Below are 23,991 nucleotides of genomic sequence, written 5' to 3' on the forward strand. Positions count from 1 at the left end.
GCCTGGGCGATAGAGCGAGGCTCTGTCTTAAAAAACACACACAAAAAAACTTCCAACTCCAGCCTATGATTGGCCAGAAATGTCAGTACTTTCTGAACTATCCTACCAAAGTGTCCTAACAGCAGAGGAGCATCTCTTAAATACAAAATTAATTATTCTCCCTTATGGTTATCTTTACAATTCTTGCAAATGTTCCACCTTAGTGTGTATGTATATGTGTATAGACACACATACATACATATACACACACACACACACATATATATATTTGCCTTAATATTAAAATCATGTTAGGCCGGGCGCGGTGGCTCAAGCCTGTAATCCCAGCACTTTGGGAGGCCGAGACGGGCGGATCATGAGGTCAGGAGATCGAGACCATCCTGGCTAACACGGTGAAACCCCGTCTCTACTAAAAAATACAAAAAACTAGCCGGGCGAAGTGGCGGGTGCCTGTAGTCCCAGCTACTCGGGAGGCTGAGGCAGGAGAATGGCGTGAACCCGAGAGAAGGAGCTTGCAGTGAGCTGAGATCCGGCCACTGCACTCCAGCCTGGGGGACAGAGCAAGACTCCGTCTCAAAAAAAATAAAATAAAATAAAATAAAATAAAATAAAATAAAATCATGTTTCTTCTAAAAGTAGGGGGGAAATTGATACTCTAGGAGTACCGATACTCTAGGAGTATATTCCACCTTACTGTGTGTATATGTGTGTATAGGCACACATACATACATATATATACACACACACATATATATACACATACATTTGCTTTAATATCAAAATCATGTTTCTTCTAAAACTAGAGGGGAAACTGATACTCTAGGAGTATGGGCTAGTTGTACTGTGGAACTTCATCACATCCCCAGCAAGGTGCACACCTACCAGATTGCCTGCCTTTTCCAAAATGCTCCCCTTCCATCCGGGAAATACGTCTACAAATCAAGTTCCTAAGAGCTATTTGTCCAAGGTGCTGCCCTGAGGCCCAAGGCGATAGTTCACTGAACCAGAGAAGTACTCCGCTCAGGGCAGCCAAGGAGATTCCCTGTCCAGAGAATGTGAGAAAGAGATGAAGAGTGAGTGTCAGTCTCTCTTTGGCTGAACCTGTAGCCATATGTTCTACGACTGTGGTCCAAGAAGTCTGAAAGGCAGTCTTTAGAAAAGGAAGGAATGAAGAAGACGCTCACAGAGAAGCAGACACTAGAGGTAGGATGGGAATGCTTCCTGTTCCTCGCATAGTCCTGTCTGTGGGGTGGCCCTTCCTGGAGCTGGGCTCCATCCATTTGGAAGCTCAGCTCCCTGAGTAGTCACCTCAGCATACACAGAACGCTCGTGTGAGAAACACAAGCTAAGTGACAAAACAGGCAGGCACAATAGAGCAGCCTGGGGCCTTATTCAGCAAGAGGTAAATCACTTGCTGTGGGCATACCCCAACTCTGAAAAAAAAAACCAAATTAACAACCATGCAAGCTCCTATTTGGATATAAGCTAGGTATCCCTTCTTTTCTAGCAAGAAGGAATAAACGTAACATGCCTTGCATTAAATGTCATAGTTTTGGAATTGAGAATCTAAATTGTAAGTTACGGGCCCACAACAAAAAGAAGAACTACAACCCTGCCGGTGAACTTCCTTTTTTCCAGGCTGTTACATGCTTTGCTGTTGCCACCCCCGACCGTGTGGTAAGAGGCGACCTCCTGGGTTTCCCCAGCCAGGCTGCCCCATCGAAGGCAGCTACACAACGGCCAGGAAAAGCCAGCCAGAGCCAGTAGGGCTGGAGCCCTGACAAAGGCAACGACGCTCCTGGAGTCAGATAATGAAAGCCAGAGCAGGAAGGACCCTGCGCTTCATGTAAGACGTTCACCAAATAAAGAAATGTTTAATCATGCATCTGTGCTGTACATTGCAGGGGCCTTTGAAAAGCGTAATGCCTGGGTGCAGTTTAAGAATAAGGAATCTTAATCTATCTGGCCTAACTTTAGAAAATTGTTTGGAGGGGATTCTTAAGATACTCTGAATTTATACTTTCTTAACGGGGGCTGTCTTTTGTATATGTGGTTTGTGAGAAAATGCGTGAATGATCTGTAATTTGAGTCTGTTTTCAAAGCTTAGATAAAGTATCGTTGGATTATACCATTTTCATTTAATGCTCTAGATGGCAGAACACTAAGACCTAAGGAATTAAAAAGGGAAAGATTTCAGAGAATGAACTAGTTTCTAGTGACTGTCCAACAGTGGAGCAGGCTCGTTTCTAAATCACTAGGTGTCTAAACTTGACAACAGTTAAGACTAGATCCCTAACTGTCAGGAGCATGAGTACAAAAGATTCCTGCTGTTCTATGATGTGTTTCTGACTATGTGTCTTTGAAAGACCTTTCAACTTTAATGCTCCAACATTTAGATGTTCTCCATATACCAACAGCTTTATAAAAAGTAAACGTAAGCACAGCAGAGACAAAAGACAACTTGAACACAAGTTATCCACATCAAAGTAACAAAACCAAAGTGCATTTGTCATTATACCAGGAAATAAATCAAATTGAGACAGATGTACAGGAAAAAAAAAATATATGTCATGAACCTGAAGTTAAACATCTACTTTTCAGGCTCAAGTTTTTAAAAAATACACTTCTAAGATTCTTTCCCAAGAAGGTTTCATGTATATACAAATACATTAATCCCCCTTAGAATAGATTTAAAACAAAGGCCTTGGTGTTTCAGAAAACGGCACAAAAAAAGAGGAGGATGTAAGGCCCTGTGTATAAACAAGTCGAGAAGCTCGTATCCTAAGCTAATCACTCCTATGCAATTTGAGGCAGCCACATCACCCTAGTCCAGGACTTCCATGTACTCCCAGTAAATCGTAAACTGTCCTGTAAGGGGGCTTCAGCCTTCTCATAGATCACAGATCAAAGACCAAGTATATAAAGAGAGAGGAAGGAGAAAAAACTGTATTCATGCTTTGGTTGCCTCAGGAGGTACAGAAAAGAGAGAAGTCAGTTGATGTCTCCAAACCTCTAAAAGCAGCTCATCTTCAAAAACAATGGAAGAATAGGTGAAAACACCAATCCAGTCCCCAAGAAGCAAGAGCTCTCCTTGCATAGGTTTAGTGTTTAACATTTCAGTTGCCTGAGCTTAAGCAGATTCCAGGACTCTCTTGGAGGTGGCAGCTATCACTGTGTGGGATTTCTTTATAGTCAAGGTGATAAGATCTCTTTCAGATCATTTTGCAAAGGACGTCAGCTGGACAAATGTGAGTACCATGTACACCCACCTGGGAAAGCTAAATATTTACCAGTTCTGTTCGGTATGACAATAGTTTTTAAGAGGTTTTTTTTAAAAAAACAAATTAAAAGCACACAGAAAAACAGAAGTTTTTTTTTTTTTACTTGATTAAAAGAATCAACAGACAGTAACAGTCAGCTTTTTAGTGATTATTATAAAACTTTGGGAAAAAAACAATCATGACTTTCTTCAATTCCTTTTTCTTTTACTTAATATCTTAAAACAATTCAATATTTTTGCACATATTTTTTATTGTGTAAAGGATACATAAAATTTACCATTTTATAACTAAAAGAGTATAATTGGATTGTTTGTAACACAAAGGATAAATGCTTGAGGGTATGGATACCCCATTCTCCATGATGTACTTATTTCACATTGCATGCATGCATCAAAACATTTCATGTACTCCACAAAAATATACACCTACTGTGTACCCACAAAAATTAAATTTTTTTAATTTACCATTTTAACCATCTTTAAGCGTACAGTTCACTGGGATTAAGTACATTCACATTATTATACAACCATTACCATCATTCATCTCCAGAAACTTTTCCCCATCCCATACTGAAACTCAGTGCCAATTAAACATTAAATTGCCATTGCCTGCTCCCCTTATCCCTGGTAACCACTATTCTACTTTCTGTCTCTCTGAATTTTACTACTCTACGTACCTTATATAAATGAAAATCATACAATAGTTGTTCTTGCATCTGGCTTATTTCACTTAGCATAATATCTTCAAGTTCAGCTATGTTGTAGCATGTGTCAGAATTTCCTTCATTTTTATTTGTATTTATTATTTATTCACTTATTTATTTTTGAGATGGAGTCTTGCCCTGTCACCCAGGCTAGAGTACAGTGGTGCAATCTTGGCTCCCTGCAACCACTGCCCCAGGTTCAAGCAATTCTCCTGCCTCAGCCTCCCAAGTAGCTGTGATTACAGGCATGTGCCACCACACTTGGCTAATTTTTTTTTTTTTTTTTTGTATTTTTAGTAGAGACGGGTTTCACCATGTTGGCCAGGCTGGTCTCAAACTCCTGACCTCAAGTGATCCACCCACCTTGGCCTCCCAAAGTGCTAAGATTACTTTGGGAATTCTGTACTTGGCCAGAATTTCCTTCTTTTTTAAGGCTGAATAATATTTATATTTACATATTTTGTTTTGTTTATCAATTCATCTGTCACATTTTGTTTATCAATTCATCTGTCATCAGACATTTGAGTTGTTTCCATCTTTTGGTTATTTTGGATAATGCTGCTATGAACATGAATGTACTAATATCTGTTCACCTCTCTGCTTTCAATTCTTTTGGATATATATCCAGAAGCAGGATTGCTAGATCAAATGGTAATTCTACATATAACTTTTTGAGAAACCACCATACAGGTTTTCATGGCGGCTGCACCATTTTCCATTCCCAACAGCAAAGCACAAGGTCTTCAATTTCTGCACATCCTCACCAACACTTGCTGTTTCTGGTTTTTGGATAGTCCCCCTGATGAGTATGAAGTGGTATCTCATTTGTAATGGTTTTGACTGGCATTTCCCTGATGATTAGTGATTGCTTCATTTTCTTCTAAATGGTGTTTCAAAATATATCTTCTTGTTTTGTTTCAGTATCTCTTTCTGTAGGATAGAAATGTAATGCTTGCTCTGAGTAGATATTCATGAAGTGCTTTGGGAGTTCTGAAGCACTTCCAACACACTAAAACTAAGAAGCCAGTGTTCCCATTATTCAGGTCTCAACCAACTACCAAACGTTGCAGCCTAGACAGAAAGATATTGCCAAAAGTTTCCTTCTAGGCTCGTAAAGACTAGATACAGCAGTCTTAAGCACAGTCCTTCTACAAAGGCAATAACGTAAGTTTTTATTTCCAGGAACATTAATGAACTGGGTGAGTAAACATGAAACGCAGGATGGTCCCAGGACTCTGGGTCCAGGGATGCAAGTTTGGGCCATTGAGTCCAGCATTGCAGCTCCTACCAGAGGCCTCCCCTGAGCAGCTCCTGCTCACATATACACAACTGTGTCCCCCTCCCAGAGCTACACACTAAGAACACAACACAGCAACAGATTCAACTTTAAAAATAACTTCATAAACCTAAGAAACAAAAAAGAAGGTACTTGGAAGATATGGGAGTTAAAAATCCAATTTTGAGACAGGTCCTTGTTAAATTCCCTGGATCTTGGTTCCTCCTGTCTAACCCACCATGATTTCCCAGACTCCTGCAGATAATCTCTTTCCCTTCTGCATCTAAGCTGATCCAACCCTCCTTAGGCTGCCTGAGAAAATTTCACTTTCAAATCTTTTCTCTTTTTTGTTAAACTGTCATCCTCCAACACAACAGTGTCATAGTCACTAATTCAACAGCCAACAAGCATATGCCGCAGACTCCAATGTGCCAGGTGCGCTGAGCTTGGCACTAGAGACACCATGATGAATAAGACCAGGCCCCAGCAGGAAGGACTTGCCATAGAGGGAGTCTGCCTTCTCTAGGCTCTTACTTTATCTAAAATGCTAATGTATCTCCTGGGGCATACAACCACCTTTTGGTCATCTATAAATAGAGTCACTTGCTATAACTCACTGAAAAGAATGTGGTCCAGGAGTTTCACGTTTGTGTGGGATTCCCTTGAGTGTGCATGTAATTTGAGGGTGAAAAAAAAAAAAAAGAAAGAAGGAAAAGAATGTGGTCCAATGAAGAACATAGGCCATACTATGTTATATGACCTTAAGCAAAATCACTCATCGGTGGCCTCACCTGAAAAACGGTAAGACTACTTTTCCTAGAAACAGAGACCCGAACCAAACAGTTTTTTAAAGGGAAGCTCATCAAATGCTTTTTTGCCAACCAAAAAAAAGAAGGAAAAAATATAGACAATCTTTTCTTTTAAAAAAAAGTTTCTTTTCTAATTGTTTTCTTTTCTAAAAACATAACTCTGTATGCCAAAGATAAAGCTTTGATGACTGTACACACCCTGTCTTCTTCCATAGTAGCTGTTATTACTGCCGAGCCTTCTGAAAAGTGTTTAAGGAGGAGTGATAACAAGGGACCCTAGAGAATCTGAGACTTTTCGTTGCTAAACAAAAAATCAGAACCACACTTGAGACGTTATACTGCTAAGACAAGAACGTTTGCCTCAAATCAAACAAGAGACAGGGCCTGCTAACTCCAGTGACGGCCAGAAGGGACAGGCTGCAAGTCTAGTTCGTCCTTATGAAGAAGACAGGATCTGAAAAAAACTCACACCTCGAAATCATCTCTTCTGTGTGATGGGATAAGAGAAAAACCGAGGGCAAAATGCAAATTCACATGCAACTAGAAATCACAACTAAAAATCTATAACATATGATATGTGCTAGGCTTTACAACAAGAATCTATCAGAAACAGCTTACTTCCTACCAGCCAGGACAAAATATTCGCACACTGTTATACAAACAAATCTTCCTAGCCATACGGTAGTTCCCTCTGATAGAGCACTCTGGGCAGAGAGCAATAAACAAAATCCAGACAGGAAGTAGCCAGAAAGAATAAATGGCACAGCTTTCTGGCAGTATCTTCTTGTAGAGAAACAGGAGACATTTTTTTATTTTAATAAAATTATCTGAGAACCCAGACCCTAAAATTACTTATTAATATGATTCCCCACAGAGGTAGGGAAGTTATAAATGAGGTTGTAGTGTTTTGGCTCCATTCCTAGAGTCAACATCATGAAGTAAACTCTATTTGTTGACCACTGACAACTCCAGAATCAAATTCCCATCCAGAATGAACAATTTTGACCTACCCACTAGTGGGTGCCCTTTCTGAAGCCTTTTCTCATTTTAAGGCATAAGGATTTGTGCTGATGGAAATTCCACGTAAACATTTCAACCTACCAAAATGACTGCATTCTTTCCACAGGAGAATGTTTGAAGAAACTACAGTTGCTTTTAAGTTAAGATTGACAGGCCAGGCATGGTGGCTCACGCCTGTAATCCCAGCAATTTGGGAGACCGAGGCGGGTGGATCACTTGAGGCCAGGAGTTCAAGACCAATCTGGGCAAGAGATGGTGAAACCCCGTCTCTAATAAAATTACAAAAAATTAGCTGGGCATGGTAGAGCACACCTGTAATTCCAGTTACTTGGGAGGCTAAGACAGGAGAATCACTTTAACCCAGGAGGTGGAGGTTGCAGTGAGCTGAGATCACGCCACTGCACTCCAGCCTGGAAAACACAGTGAGACTCTTTTTCAAAAAAAAAAAAACTTTAGATTAACAAAACATTCAAAATTTACTTTCCTAACATGGATATCTAAACAATACATTAAGCAAGATATAAATATTGCATGATATGGTCTGATGCTGTCTGTGAATAATAATGTCTCTTTAAAAGGTGTTGTGTCTTCCCTGCACTGGGCGCAGCTCTCCTGCCACAGCTCCCTACCCCCTGAAAATGTACACCTGCTCCAAGTTCATCTCCACTCCCTCCTTGGTCAAGAGCGCCTCACAGCTGCTAAGCCATCCGCTACCTACAGTGGTGCTGAAACGACCAGAGACACTGACAGGTGATAACCTAGCAGCTTGGCAGTCTCACGTCCCCTTACCTCACTCCTCCCTGGCCGCAGCTTCCAAACCAGTGCCATTTCAAGGGACATTGACACAACAGCCAAGTTCATTGGGGCTGGGGCTGCCACAGTTGGGGTGGCAGGCTCTGGGGCTGGGATTGGGACTGTGTTTGGGAGCCTCATCATTGGTTATGCCTGGCAACCTTCTCTGAAGCAGCAGCTCTTTTCCTACGCCATTCTAGGCTTTACCCCCTAGGAAGCCATGGGGCTCTTTTGCCTGATGGTGGCCTTTCTCATCCTCTTCGCCATGTGAAGCAGCCGTCTCCACCTCCCATAGTTCTTTTTCCCATGTCTCATCAGCTCTGTATGTTTCTTTTCTTATACCTCCCCAGGTGGCCTGGGGAACATCATTGGCTCAGGGTTTGAGAGAGGAAAGACAAAGATCGTATTAATAAGAAAAAGAAAAAAAAAAAAAAAGGTGTTATGTCAAGTTTGAATTTGCCTAAAAGCCACAGCAGTACAGGAACACTGAAAGGCAAATGTCACTATTCCAGTGTAGCAGAGGCTCCTAGCTGTCTCCCCAGTATCCATCTTCTCTTTCCTCTATAGTAACAGAAGCCTTACCTGGGCACATGGCTGCTTCCCTAAAGATTACATTTCCCAGCCTCCCTTGTAGAAAAGTAATTATGTGATTGATTCTGGCTAATGGAATAAGATGTTTTCAACTTCCAGGTCATGCTCTTAGAAGGAAAGGAGGTTGGAAGCCCAGTGCAGTGGTGTGCATCTGTAGTCCCAGCTATGCCTGAGGTTGAGGCAGGAGGATCACTTGAGCCCAGGAGCTTGAGACCAGCCTGGGCAACATAGTGAGATCATGTTTCTTATTTTAAAAAGAAAAAAAAAAGGAAAAAGAAAAGAAAGAAGGCCGCCCTCCTCTTTCCTACTTCCTTTTCCCATGGTGATAGAAAGTGGAGCAACTATCTTAGCTGAAAGAAAGAAGCTATGTGGTAGAGATGGCATAGTAATAAAAGAAACTTTCTCCCTAACATCATGGAGTTATCTTCTCAGTCTTGGTTTGTTTATGCTCAGACCATTATAGATGAGAGTAAAATAAACTTCTGTGTTCTTATTTTGACCAAATAAGCATCCCGACTAATACCTCTCTTGAAGCACTTTGAATTCAACCGCTATCTTTTGTTTTGATAGCCATTCCTTAAGCAGAAAGCACCCTGGATTTCTTGAAGGGAATTTCCCAGCATGTTTTCAGAGTGCACTGTCAGGGTTTGATGATAGCATCAACCTTTTTGAGTTTTTAGTATCATTTTTCACAATCCTTGAAGTCAGAGCTACAATAAATAATTCATAACAAGGACTGGCTTTCCTCCCTTTCCCTCAGGGCATCCTCACAGAAGGAGAAAGTCTTCGGTTCTAGCACCCATTCAGTAAAGGGCTTGTCTTGTCTTCCTCATCTCTGTCTCTAGTCAGAGACGACTAGAATCCTTCACATCATTTATAATATGGGAACCTTTCCTTAACCTTTTCCAGACCCCCGAGGGTGATTAGAAAATAACATTTCCCAAGTTCAAGAAATCAAAAGGCTTGACTCCATATCCCAAACAAAATGGACAAAATACTTAGGTCAAAGTTACCATGTCAGCTTTCATAGGCTCTTTAAAAATTATATGGTTTTCTTTGAAAAGACAATAAACATTCTCAATTGTTTAATGGTCATTGCCACTTACAAAATGAAAACGATAGTTGGCTCAGTGACAAGGATAGTAAAAGAGTCAGCAGCACCTTGGGCACACTGAGAAAACCCAGTGAACCTCCCACAGAATTCAGTCCTCGTAGAAATATTCTGTCCAACATCAACTCCTAATCCCACTCTAGCCAAAAATTCAAATAAGTGCAAAGACATCATGAGCCCATTCCACATGCCAGGTAGCTTTTTCTTACTTTAGACAGAGAAATGCTAATGTACTTCCTTAAGTAATAGCTTTTTTTTTTTTTTTTTTTTTTTGGTGGGGAGGGGGTGGGGAGACAGAGTCTCACTCTGTTGCCCAGGCTGAAGTGCAGTGGCATGATCTCAGCTCACTGCAACCTCTGCCTCCTGGGTTCAAGTGATTCTCCTGCCTCGGCCTCCCGAATAGCTGGGACTATAGGTGTACACCCACAATACCAGCTAATCTTTTGTATTTTTAGTAGAGACAAGGTTTCACCATGTTGGCCAGGCTAGTCTTGAATTCCTGACCTCAAGTGATCTGCCTGTCTCAGCCTCCCAAAGTGCTGGGATTACAGGCATGGGCCACCACGCCCAGCCAGTAACAGCTTTTTAAAAATGAAGTCTTTGGGAGGACTTCTTTATTTTCTTTACTGTCTCTGCCTTGTCTAATAAAAATGACAGAGCATTTTGTTTCATGATTCTCTATCTCCTAAGTGTAGGGTTTCTCGTATGCAGAGAGTATTATAATTGAGACCATTTATGAACAAAGCATATTAAATGTTACCATGAAAATACTGCAAACTAATGGGTATCACTTTCCTTTAACACTTGAAAAAGCACATAATTCCATGATATTAAAAAGAAAGACAAAAAGGAATGTTTTTAATAATATTTCAACCCTTTGGCTTTATTAGCACTATAACATAAGAGTTCTAATCTGAAAAACCTATGTTTTCACAAACTGAAATCGAGTCGTAAAAGCATTTTGTCACATCCTCCAAGGGCTAAAATGCAAAGCATATGACATAGCCCTATATAAAAATGACCTTCAGACAAAATAATAAATCAAATGCTCACTCTCCAAGCAGAACGTCACAAACTGAATACCAGGTAAAAGGAAAGCTGTACATGGAAGCATTGTGCTTTCATGGGAAAATGATTGCTCATGCAAGTAGAACCTATTGGAGGAGTGGTAGCCACCTGGCCAGGCTGGAACTCATAGTCTTTCAGGGGTTCAACTGGAGGTGAAGACTATCTAAAGAATTCTCCACCAAGAACCATCATTTTCAGTCCTTTCTGATTAAGGACCAAAATAAAAGCTCAGTAGCTACTTCATTTTGATAATTTTTAGAAAGCCTCAAATAACAGCTAAGAACTTTCTATAAGGATGCCAGAGGAAAGGGGGAAAAGATGGAAAATTACAGTTGAAATTACATCCTTAAGAGAGCCAGTTAAGCCACTAATATACAAACAGATCTTAAGTCTGCTGTCTGACCCAGAAAACCACAGATGAGGAATTCATTTTAGGACTAATTACACAAACATTAAATCACTCCCTTTTTCCCTTTTATATTTAAAATTTCGGCATTTTCCTCCCTTTTTCCTTACATGAACTGAATGACAGTCCCTAATCAAGAGACTTGACCCTGGAAATGAGAAATCATCTAGTAGTGCAAGAGTGTCACTAAACTCTGTATAACCTCAGGCAAGTCATTGCACCTTTCTATTCTGCCATTTCCCCAAGAGCAAAAAACAAACCGCACTTCCTACTTCCTGTTGTGATGAAAAATGAAATACTCTAAGTAAGTCAAGCACCTCAGAGACTTTCAATGTGTTTTATGACATTCATAGATGTCAGTTTTGACATCTGAGAAATAATCTCTTCCACTTAATCTTCTATTCACAATATAGAAAAATGTCCTATACAGTCTATTAAAAATAACAAAGGCAAAAAGCTTGACCCTCTCAGGTCATGAAGAATTACTTTCTCTGAAAAGCCCAGTCTTCTAGATTAATATCCAAGAGCACAGGGATTTTGTCTGTTTTGCTCTGTAACATATTCTCAGCACCTAGAACAATGCCATATCAAGGCATTCATTAAATATTAGATGAATGAATGAATAAAGGTTTAGCCTGAATAAACATGGAAATCTTTTTCTTTTAGCTATTTTAGGTAGACATCTTAGAATGTATAGTAGCATTCTTCCTTATCATCTTGAGAAAATTATAAGGACATTTTGTAGATGACTAAGGGTCGCCATCGTGAACATTCTGTATTTCAAGGATGCTCTCAGCGTCTTTTAAAATGCTAACATCACTCCCGAATCTTTAATGCAATTTTTCACCTCCTTTATGCATTTATCATTTTTCCCATCCTCCCCCACCTTTCTAATAGGTTGTCATTTCTCCCTATTGTGAATAATTGGCTGTTGCTAATTTATTGTGCACTTAAAAGCCAATTAGCCATGTGTCTAAAGTAAGAATACCTGCCTCTGAGGGCCTAAGGCCTTCTCCTAAGAGTAAAAAATATGATCCCTAGACTTTTTCACATCTATGTTTTGGCTCCACTTTTTAATGTTTCTTGATTCTCCACCATGTTCTATATAGATAAAAGGTTAGATAGCTAAGTTCCAAATAAGTGCACACAATCAATTCATGCTGAAATGACATGCTGTGTTACTAAGAGGCACTTGCTCCATGAGACAGGGTATCTGAAAACAATGGCCCCAGATAATGGTGGCTATCTAAGTAAGCAGCTGGTTCAGGGCTACAGTAGGGGTGTCCAAGATAAAGCACCAGGAGTGGAGGGAAGACTGACTCTCGGTGCTGTGTCCAAAGGAAGAAGCCATTCCAGAGGAGCTGGGGTCGGGGTAAGACACCAAGGCTGGAACTGAGAAAGTCACCAGAATCGGGGGCAAGGTAGAAATCACAACTTGGGAACAAAGCCGAAGCCCAGTCTCCCAAAAAGGAACACAAAGGCAAGGCCAGACCTGACTTGACACAGAGTCCAAGGGTCAGGATGGAGCTCCTTAAATCCTTGGATCCAGATGGTATCTCCAGGAAGGAGCCAAATGTCTTAGATTGTGGCAAGGCTGAGGAACCCAGCACAGGTTTTACGATAGGAAAAGAAGGGCACAGGGTGGCCAACTACCCCCTTCACCACGACCCAAGGGCATCACAACAGGAAGAATAAGGTGTGGGATACCCCAGAAGCTGTGGAGCTGCTCTATGAAGCCCTTCTATGCCTAGCTTCAGCACACGTGCCGTGAAAATCTTCTCAGTCTTTTTAATAGCAAAGGTACAAAGAGTGATTCAGGAAGATAAATCTGGAGAAAGAAGCATCTGAGATGCACTGGGGCAGGGGACATAGGAGGCAAAGAAATGACAAGTTATTCAGGAACAATGTGACGAAGGCTCTGACAATTTCCAACTTTGGGTAAGAAAAGAGAGAAACTGCCATTTTTTGTGACTTTCTGTGAACCAAGCACAACGCTGGCATTTTTCACATTTGTTATCTCCTTTCTTCCTCACTTTAAGTCTGCAAGAGAAGTATACTGTTCCCATTTTATAGATGAGGAAATTAAAACCCAGAGAGGAAAGGAATTGTAGTCGCATGACATGGATGACAGAGATGGGATTCACTCTGGAATGATCTGACTTCAAAAGCTGATTCCACTTACACCAGCTGATACTCAAGTGACTTTTTTAAAATGGAAGAATGGGGTGAATGGGATAAGGAGGGGGTGCATATGTCTGCATGCATCTGCTTTTCATGGGCTTGAGGAATCAGCCTGGACGGAGACCTTCCTCTTATGCCCTGCCTTCACTCCACAGAACTGGGAATCCACCAGACTGGAGGCTCTCATCCCCAGGATGCCTCCCTAACACTGGGGAAATCATGTTTTTAAATGTTTTTTTAAATAGTAATGATCTAAAGTTACCTATCTAATCTGTGTGTCGATTGCTCAGCGTTCTTAAAGCAGGATGTATCTTGTGGAACCTTAGATTACAGCTGTTTTGGGGAAAAAATATGACTCAGATATAATAAGAAATGCATATTCAAAAAAAATCCAACATTTCCATGAAAAGCTGTTAAGCTTTGGGGTGCTGGTAATGTGTGTGTTTTTTAATCTGGGTGCTACTCATAGAGGGTATTCATGAAGATATATACTTATTAAATGTGCTCTCTTCCACATGTATAGTATGCTTCAAAACAGTTTTTAAACCGCCAGAGCCGAGTAATATTTTAACTCTGCCCTGTTTCAGTATAAACTGGCCTGTTATAAATAAGCAATAAAGCAGGGAAAGTTTGAATATGGAGATGGGAGCAGTAAGGCTCCTCTCTCCTAATGGAGATCCACTAAGAGAAGCTCTCTACTCATAACAAGAAGGCTGTTGCCTTGGAAACGGGAGCTGTAACTACTGCAATCACACCTCGGGAGCAAAGATGGCCAAGATCTATTTCAATTCTTAGATGCCTCGAGGAACCGCAGATGACTGTAACTATGGAAGATAGCCAATCTGTAGTAATGAAGAAGCACATGCTGGAGTTAGAAAGACTGCAATTGAGAAGGGAAAAGAGGGGGCAGGGGAAGAAGGAGAAGACAGAATTGAAGTATAACAAGTAAAGCCTAATCCAAGAACTGCAGAGCTGAGGGGCTTTTGGTGGCATTTCCTTAAGTCATGCCACCCTCTAGTTTATTGCCCACCTACTACCTGCCAAACCATGCTAGGTGCTGAGAGGACAAAGCCAGGAAAAGACATACTCAAAGTGGCCCATGGGAGGTACAAGTACTCTGGGACCAATTAACCTCAGTGTGCAAAATGGGTACAGGAGGCTTCAGAGAGTGGTGGCATTTTTCAGCTGGAACTCAAAGAACATGTAGGAGTTTCCCAGGCAGAGAAGATGGAGGAGAGACATCTCAGATAAAGAGAGGTGCAAAGGGCAGAGGCATGAAACAGCACGTTCTGTTTTTCAGCAGGGTGGCTACCTGCAATTCTGGGTGGGACACTTTCATGTCTGGTAGATTGTCCCACACACTGCAGGCCATTTGCTGTCTCAGACCCCACCCACTCATTGCTGGCAGCAACCCCCAATCATGACAACAACTAAAGTAATGCCCCTCCCACATTTCCAAATGTCCTTAAGGATGGGTGGGGGGGGGGATGCTATTGCTCCCAGTTAAGAAGCCGAGAACCTGGGGGAACAGATGTGTGGCTGGAGCAGGGGTTGGGGGACAGGGGTGGGAGGTGACGATGAGAATGCAGGTAAGGATCAGAGTTAAGGCCTTGCACATCCCGCTCAGGAGTCAGACTCTGTGCCAGACATGGAGGACAGAGAACAGACTCTAAAGCAATTATAGAGGAGGCCAAACCGACAAGACTTGGCAACTCATGGGATCTGAGGAGGTGGGGAAGAAGAAAGAAAAAAAGAATGAAGAATAATCCCCACAGTTTTCAGCGTGGACAACTGAGTAAACATTCATGGCACCAAGCAAAGTGATGAATATAGGAGTAAGAGCAGCTTTGGAGGGAGATGGAAAGGTGAGGTGGAAAATGAGTCTGAAGCCCTTCAGGGACATCCAGGTGGAATTTCTAAGAAGTAATAAACAGCAGACTAAACCCAGAGGAGAGACATCTGGGCCAAAGGTAAAAGAAACCTTAGCATTTAATTGTAGGCAGTGTCTGAGCCATTGCCCAAGGGTCTCCAGACTCACTAAGCAAGCCAGGGAAAGGGGGAGCTGGAGATGAGGAAGCTGTGGCATTGGAGCTGGGCATAACCAACCAGGAGCCAATATGGCAGCAAGTGGGTACTGGCAGGCAGGAATGGAGGGAGCAGAGCCGGCTGGCAAGGTACAGATGAGCAGACCAAGCAGGAGTGGCTGAAAGCTCCCGGTACCCCACACTAGTTTCCACAACCATCCTCTCTGTGGATCTTGGCACACATCACTACAGTGGCTTTAGAAAATAATCTTCCATCTCAACCCAGGTCATACACATATATACACACACCAGGGCTGGCTCCAAGGGCGAGCGGCCTGTGCAGCTGCCCAGGGCCTTGTGCTGAGAAGGGTCCCATTCTTGGTTAAATGCTCTGCTACTGCCATCTTGAAATTCTTAAAAATTTTTTAACAAGGAGTCTTGCATTTTCATGTTGCCCTATATCCCACAAATTATGCAGCTGGTCTAGACACACACAAAAACATAACCTTAACAAAAGTTTCATGGAACAATATCTATCTGCTATAGTCTGAATGTTTGTGTCTGCCTCTCAAAACCCATGTGTTAACACCTAATTCCCAACAGCATTAAGAGGTAGGACCTTTAGAATGGGATTAGTGCCCTTATAAAAGAGGCCTGAGGGAGCTTGTTCCTTCCGCCATGTGAGGACTGTGCAAGAAGGCACCATCTGTGATGCAGAGAGCAGGCCCTCAGCAGACACTGAAGCTGCTGGTGCCATGGTCTTGAACTTTCCAACTTACAGAACTGTGAGGAATAAATTTCTGTTGTTTATAAATTACCCAGTCTAAGCTATTTTGCTATAGTATCCTGAACAGACTGACATTATCTTACTAAATGTGATATAAAATTATATTCTCTGTTCTATTTTTTAATGTAGCCATAGCCCATTAAATTCACAATCCACTGATGCATTGCAAATCAGTTTTCTTTTGTTTGTTGGTTGCTTTGTTTTTGAGATAGGGTCTCACTCTGTTGCCCAGGCCGAAGTGCAGCCTCAACCTCCTGGGCTCAAGTGATCCTTCCACCTCAGCCTCCCTAGTAGCTGGGACTACAGGTGCATACCACCGTTTTTTAAATTTTTTGTAGAGATGGAGTTCCACCATGTTGCCCAGGCTGGTCATGAACTCCTGGGCTCAAGCGATCTGCCTACCTTGGCCTCCCAAAGTGCTGGGATAACAGGTATGAGCCACCACACCCAGCTAAGAGAGGTTTTAAAACTCTCTTAGAGGGCTGCTATCACCTGAATGTTTATCCCCAACAAAATTCATATGTTGAAATTATAACCACCAAAGTGATAGTATTAGAAGCTGGAGTCTTTGGGAGGGAATTAGAGATTACGACTCTTATAAAAGAAACTGTAGAGAGCTGGCTAGCTCCTTCCATCATGTGAGATCGAGATCACAACAAGAAGTCTGCAGCCTACAACTAGAAGAGCACCCTCATCAGAACCTTACCAGGCTGGCACCCCAATCTTGGAATGCCTAGAACTGGGAGAAATAAATGTCTATTGTTTTATTTGTTTGTTTGGTATTTTGTTTTTGTTTTTTCAGATGGAGTCTCACTCTGTCACCCAGGCTGGAGTGCCGTGGCGCGATCTCGGCTCACTGCAACCTCCGTCTCCCAGGTGCAAGCAATTCTCCTGCCTCAGCCTCCTGAGTAGCTGGAACTACAGGCACGTGCCACCACGCCCAGCTAATTTTTGTATTTTAAGTAGAGATGGGGTTTCACCATGTTGGTCAGACTGGTCTTGAACTCCTGACCTTGTGATCCGCCCACCTCGGCCTCCCAAAGTGCTGGGATTACAGGCGTGAGCCAACGCGCCTGGCCTATTTCTATTGTTTATAAGTCACCCAGTTGATGATATTTTGTTTTAGTAGCCCAAAATGGACTAATACAATGGAGTAAGCCAAGACTAAAAAGTTAGTTTTATTTTGTTTTGTTTTGTTTGGAAAGTGGAGCCCTTAAAGTGGGATTGCTGCCATTACAAAATAGACCCAGAGACCTCCCTCACCCCTTCCATCATGTGAGGATGCAGCAGGAAGACGGACATCTATGAACCAGGAATTGGACCGTCACCAGACACCAAATCTGGTCAGTGCCTTGACAGCAGCCTCCGGAACTGTGAGAAATAAATTCCTGTTGTTTATGGGCCACCCAGTCCACGGTATTCTGTTAGAGTCACCAAAGCAAACTAAGACACCCACCTCCCACACTAAATATAAATTAACTTCAATTTGGGTTATAAATAACTATATATTGAGTTGACTTATAAATGATTAGTTGATATCAAGTTAGGTCTTATAGGTATTTGATTGATTAAATATACATTAACTTAGATTTTGCTTTTCTCTTTCAGTATTCAAAGAAGCCACTAAAAACTTTTTTTTCTAATTTCAGACGTATTTTTGTGCCACCGAAAAGCTCAAAGGCCGAGGCCCGAGATTCCTAATTCCTCAGGATTCGCCAAGCCTGCATCCTCTGGGACTGAAGGAAAGAAGTCACAGAGTGAAAGAGACTGAAGAAAGATGAGAAGAAATTTGTCAGGACATTTAAGAAGCCACAGTTTCTGATAGACAACAAGCTCCTACAAACTGGTCAGAAGAGGATAGTTAACCCAATTTTTTTTAACAGCAAATTAAATGAATCAACAATTCAAAGAAAAGGAAGATGCAAAAGGTCAATGAGCATATTAAAAAGCTGTCTGGGAAATATCCATTTTCGCATAGCAGATTGGCAAAAATGTAAAGATGATTGAAACTGAAAGCTGAGGAGGATGTGGAGAAACAGGGCTTCTGCGAGAGCTGCTGGGTGGGGAGTGACTTGCTACAACTTTTGCAGAAGGCTCTATGACAGACTCCACTAGGACTAGAATCTACCCTCCCTCTCCTGGGATGCTCTCACCACGGGTGTCCAGAGGGCTGTCTCCTCAAGCACGTGGTCTCAGCTGAGTTTACCTCCTTAAAGAGGCCTTTCCTCTACTATGGCGTGTCTTTATTTTTCTCAGAGCCCTTATCTCTAATTGCTATTTCCTATTTCATCTATTGCTTTACCTATTTATAGATGACCTCCCACCACTACAACATAAACTTCTGGAAAACCTGGAGCATCTCTCTTTTGTTCACCTCCCTATCCCCAACTCTGCAGAGCATGTAGGAGCAGCATTATTTTAATGACAAAAACTGGAAACAAGTGTCCACCCACAGGGGAAATGACTGAATAAATCATGATACATCCACACCACGGAATATTATGAAGCTATGTATTAACCTGGGGGGAAGTGTCAATAATAGATTGCTTTATGGATAAAGCAATTTATAACACACCTATATTTAGTGCCATGTTTATTGAAAAGGAAGAAAAAAAACATGGTCAAATATATTTATGTTCAAATAAGCACAGAGAAAGGAGGGATGAAAACCATGCAACTGTTAACACCGAGGACCCCAGGGGCGTGACAGCATTGGAGGAGACAAAAGATTTCATTTTTACAGTGAGCATATATTTCGTAATTTTTTTAAGTTATTTTAAAAGAATTCTGCTCTCAAAAATATTAAAGTATTATACTAAAAATGATGTTTATGTTATGCTTATTTCATCTGCCAGAGTTAGGAAGGCTGACAGTTCTAAGAATTCCACTGGACTTGCCTGTGACCAGCCTTATAGTCTAACAGTCATTTCCATTTGATGTGCTAAAATGTCAAAATTATTCTAACACACAGTAGCCAAAATGCTTTGCCTTTGATTAAAGATAGTGCTTCCCAGTGGGGGATCTAGAAATGGTTCGAACCCCTTTTCAACAGGCTACCGACAGCCTAACCTGAAGCTGCCCAGGAAAAAGAAAGGAAGAGGGCACAGGGCCGAGGAGCCAGGCCAGCACCCGTGGCCTGGGCTTCCCGGAGTACATATCAGATTCCCGAGGCAGCTGCCAGTTGGCTGGTTCACCCACAAACACCAGTTGGCTGGAGCCTGGGAAGTGATATATTGAAGGCCTAAGGCCCTAAATCAAATGTCCTTGTCTATGCTAGGAACAACCTATAAGGAAAATCTTATCACAAAACAAGCAGCTCTCAGGCATGTCAAGGATTTTAAAAATTAATTCCTTAAGCTGATCAAGTGATAAAAGCTGTGAATAAAAGGATTCAGATGTTTCCACCTCACCATGCTAATCTACCTGTAAGCTACTCAACCAACCACACAAATATATATATATGAATCAGACAGGCTTTTGAGTAGCTCAGTTGCCCCACTTCAGCACAGAGCATGTCACTTCACACCAACCAACCAAATGACTGAATGAATGAATGAGAACTGTCAAGTGCATGTGGACATCACTAAGGGGACTTGGCATTTAGAAGTCATGTTCCTGTTCTCACTGAGACATTAACTAGTTAGGTAATTATATCAGGGAAGTTAGAGAAAATTCTCTCAGCCTCAGTTTCCTCACCTAAAAAATGGGAATGATAACTGCACCCATCTCCCAGGGTGGCTCTGAGGCACCGTGAGGGTCTCTACAAAAGCCTATGGCAGATCAAGATGACCTCTCTTCAGATAAGGGCTTGCTGCCCAGCTGTGCAGAGTGTGGTCAGCACATGGCCTCCAGCTGCCAGCTCCTTCAGGGTCTGCCCCTGCTGCAGAGAGCCACCTCACCTGAGATCACACCCTTCCTATGACAACCTGCCTGTAACTGAGAGGTAAGGATACAAAGGTCCATGAAGGCCCAAAGCCGCACATGGTGACTGCAAACACTCACTCCAGGGCTTCCTGCCGGGTGTGCTGAGGTCTTTTCAACTTCTCCCTCGGCCCAGTCCTGCGTCCTTCCCTTCCTACATGTTGGTCCCTAAGGAGCATCTCACACCCCAAATTCCATCTTAGCATCTTCTTCTAGAGAACCCAACCTGCACCAAAGCCCTTTTTCAGTTTTAAGTACTTTAGGGTTTCTATTTTGGGACAAAGAACAGAGGCCAATTCTGGTTTAGAAAAAAAAAATCACATTCAGCCTGGCATGGTGGCTGACACCTTGTAATTCTAGCACTTTGGGAGGCTGAGGTGGGAGGATTGCTTGAGGCCAGGAGTTCGGGATCAGACAGGGCAACATAGAGAAACTCCATCTCTATGAAAACAAAAACAAAAACAAAACTTAGCCAGGTGTGGTGGGGTGCACCTGTAGTCCCAGCTACTTGGGAGGCTGTGCTGGGAGGATCACTTGAACCTGACCATTTTGAATTTTGAGGCTACAGTGAGCTGTGATTGTACCATGACACTCCAGCCTGGGTGACAGATTGACAGTCTTTTTTTTTTTTTTTTTTTTTTTTTTCAGACAGACACTCACTCTCACCCAGGCTGGAGTGCAGTGGCAGTGGTGTAATCACAGCTCACTGCAGCCTCAACCTCCCGGCCTCAAGCAGTCTTCCCACCTCAGCCTCCTAAGTAGCTGAGACTACAGGCACATGCCAATACACCCAACTAATATTTGGACTTTTTGTTGAGACGAGGTCTCACTATGTTGCCCAGGCTGGTCTTGAACTCCTGGGCTCAAGAGATCCTCCCACTTCGGCCTCCCAAAGTGCTGTGATTACAAGCATGAGCCACCGTGCCCAGCTGACCCAGTCTCCTTAAAACACACACACACACATACACACACACACACAACACACACTCATAAACTTTTAGAAGGGGGGATCCATGCCCTTTACTTCAAGTATTCAAAGTCTGGTAGTTCATTCATTTACTTATTTAACAAATATGTATAGAGCACCATGTTGGGGGGCTGGGCAACCAGCTGGGGGCCACAAGGGCTCTGTACGGATGATCATTTAGGGCTGTTGGACTTTCTATGTCCACCGCAGTGGTTCTCAGTGGGGTAGCACTGCTCCTACAGACTTTGGAGCCAGGTCGGGGGCTTTTGGTTGTTACAATGACTGCAGGGCTCTGCTGACATATGGGGGGTAGGGGCAGGAACACCACAGTCCTACAGTCCCACAGTGCTCCAGAAAATTTCTTTTCATGATGGATTGGCCCACAATCCACACGATTTTCATAAAAGAAGGGGAAAGAGTTTATATAATCATCTAAGTCTAGATCTTAAGTATGCATTTCATAAAAATATATTATTTAGTTTTAAATACACTGAATTATCTAGGAATTTGATTAACCTATAAATCAAGGGAAGGATGAACGTATTTTGTTCAGAACTTTACCAGCCAGGTGCGGTGGCTCACGCCTGTAATCCCAGCACTTTGGGAGGCCAAGGAGGGCAAATAACCTGAGGTCAGGAGTTTGAGACCAGCCTGGCCAACATGGTGAAATCCTGTCTCTAGTAAAAATAAAAAATTAGCTAGGCATGGTGGTGCGCACCCAGCTACTTGGGAGGCTGAGGCAGGAGAATCACTTGAACCCGGGAGGTGGAGGTTGCAGGGGGCCAAAACCATGCCACTGTACTCCAGCATGGGTAAAAAGAGTGAAACTTGGTCTCAGGAAAAAAAAAAAAGGAAAATAAAAAAAAAGAACTTTGCCAAGAGTTTTTCACACCATCTCTAAAAATGATGACTCTTACAGAAATGACATCCATGATTAATGAGACATCTCTATAACACACCTGTATTGGTCTATATTTACAGTTGTCATATTCTTAGTGGTATACAAGAAAAGACTTTTTTGCCCTTATTTCTAGGGTTATATATAAGAGTACTAATATATAACTGAAACTATTCAGCTGAATATTTCTCGAATACAAACTAATTCACAAGCAAAAATGTAACTATTTCATTAGGTCTTCAATATACTGTCCCCATATTGAAATACATGCTACTTTATTAGAAATTATTTTCATGTTGTTTCTCCTTTATATTATAATTAGAGTCTTATGTTGATTTCTTTTTAAATATTGTGTGTGAGTTCTATTATGTGTGAGTTTCCATTTCAGGAAGAGGATGTTACAAAATACATAAAAAGGGATGCTGGGTTTGATAAGGTTGGAAACCACTGCCTTATAGAACTGATTCTAAAACTGGGGTCTGAGGCCCACCCACAGCAGAAACACCTGTGGCATTCATGAAAAATCCAGGTGCCTAGGCTCCAGCCTGTCTCATAATGATGGAACCCAGGAATTTTTTTTTTTTTTTTTTTTTGAGACGGAGTCTCGCTCTGTCACCCAGGCTGGAGTGCAGTGGCGTAGTCTCGGCTCACTGCAAGCTCCGCCTCCCGGGTTCACGCCACTCTCCTGCCACAGCCTCCTGAGTAGCTGGGACTACAGGCGCCCACCACCACGCCCAGCTAATTTTTAAAAATATTTTTAGTAGAGACGGGGTTTCACCGTGTTAGCCAGGATGGTCTCGATCTCCTGACCTCATGATCCGCCCACCTCGGCCTCCCAAAGCAATCTGTTTTTCAAAGCTCCTCAAGTGATGTTGATCCTCATCTAGGTTTGGCACCCACAAGTATAGAGGACACGGGGTGCACCCAGCCCTTCCCTAGCCTAGAGGTGCTCAGAGTCTCAAAGGGGAAGGTAAAATTTTAACGATCATGTCAGGCGCATAACTGTTAAGTGCTAGAAATAAATACCAGTGAAGTGCTATGGGAATTCAAGAAGGGAGCAGCTGGCCTGGAGGAGGTGTCTTGCAAAGGGTGCATTCCAGTGAGGATCTGGAAGACAGGGAGTAAGAGCTTCATCTCTGGAGAGTGTGACTGCAGAAGCCTTTACATACATTATCTCCATCAAAATTCACAGCTACCGTCTGGGATAAATACCACTCCTATCCAGTCTTTCAGAATAGTGAGGCCTAAAGAAGTGAAGTAATTTCACTCAAGGTTTTAAACTTATGTCCTGCAGTCCCAGATGATAGAACTTAACCACTCAGCTAATACTTAAGCCTTAACCAGAGGGAAAGGGGTAGGGGTGGTATGGAAGAGGTCCCAAGGAGTTTCAAGACATAGAATTTCTATCCAAAGCTTCACTTCCATCTTGCTATTAGCGCTGTCACCAGCATTCAGGAGGACAAGAGGAAATTATCATAATTAAAGGGACTCTGAGCATGTATCATTCACATATGGGTGGAAAGACTCAAGGATGAGAATAGGCAGTTAGGAGTCACTGACACTAATGAGCCACAAATCATAGAAAAGTAACTTAATTGAGACAACAGTAAAATGAGAGGAGGCTCAGAATTAGGAGCTCTCACACTGCTTTGACAGTTCTACTAACAGCATAAAGCAGTTTCTGCTTAATCAATTCCCACCTAATCAGAGAGCCATCTTAACACAGTGTCTCCCAGGGCAGCAAATTTGCTATTAGTGAGTGGCTGCAGCAATCAGGACAGCATCAGTGGGAAGGGGAGGGATGGTAGGAAGAAGGGCAGTTGGCTGGTGCTAAGGGGTTAAGTGATGTTTAATTGGCTGTTAAATTGCAACGTGCTAAGCTTCTGTGTTCTAATGCAGAAAGAGTTAACAATGAATAGAAATAAAGATGAAATCCATCAGATTCTGGTTTTTATTCTGCATCCTAAATGTACATCCAGGTAGTTACAAAACTTACTTTTTGTTGGTTTTGTTTTGAGACAGGGCCTTGCTCTGTCACCCAGGCTGGAGTGCAGTTGTGTGATCTCAGCTCACTGCAACCTCCACCTCCCAGGTTCAAGCAATTCTCTTGCCTCAGCCTCCAGAGTAGCTGGGACTACAGTTGCGCACCACTACAC

General features: G+C 42.3%; 1 protein-coding gene, 1 long non-coding RNA gene and 1 pseudogene across 9 annotated transcripts in view; 2 read left to right on the plus strand and 1 right to left on the minus strand.

The window, feature by feature from the left end:
- ANKRD44 (ankyrin repeat domain 44) overlaps positions 1-23,991 on the minus strand; it is a 346,068-nt gene that overhangs the window by 289,114 nt on the left and 32,963 nt on the right. The gene's annotated exons all lie outside the window — the stretch shown is intronic.
- On the plus strand, positions 7,589-8,286 carry LOC100428492 (ATP synthase F(0) complex subunit C2, mitochondrial pseudogene; annotated as a pseudogene).
- LOC144333442 (uncharacterized) lies at positions 16,852-18,871 on the plus strand. The gene is made up of 2 exons (XR_013402095.1): positions 16,852-17,392; positions 17,699-18,871. It is a non-coding gene; the product is annotated as an uncharacterized LOC144333442 (long non-coding RNA).

Source organism: Macaca mulatta, chromosome 12 (assembly GCF_049350105.2).
Source record: "Macaca mulatta isolate MMU2019108-1 chromosome 12, T2T-MMU8v2.0, whole genome shotgun sequence".
NCBI lineage: Eukaryota > Metazoa > Chordata > Mammalia > Primates > Cercopithecidae > Macaca > Macaca mulatta.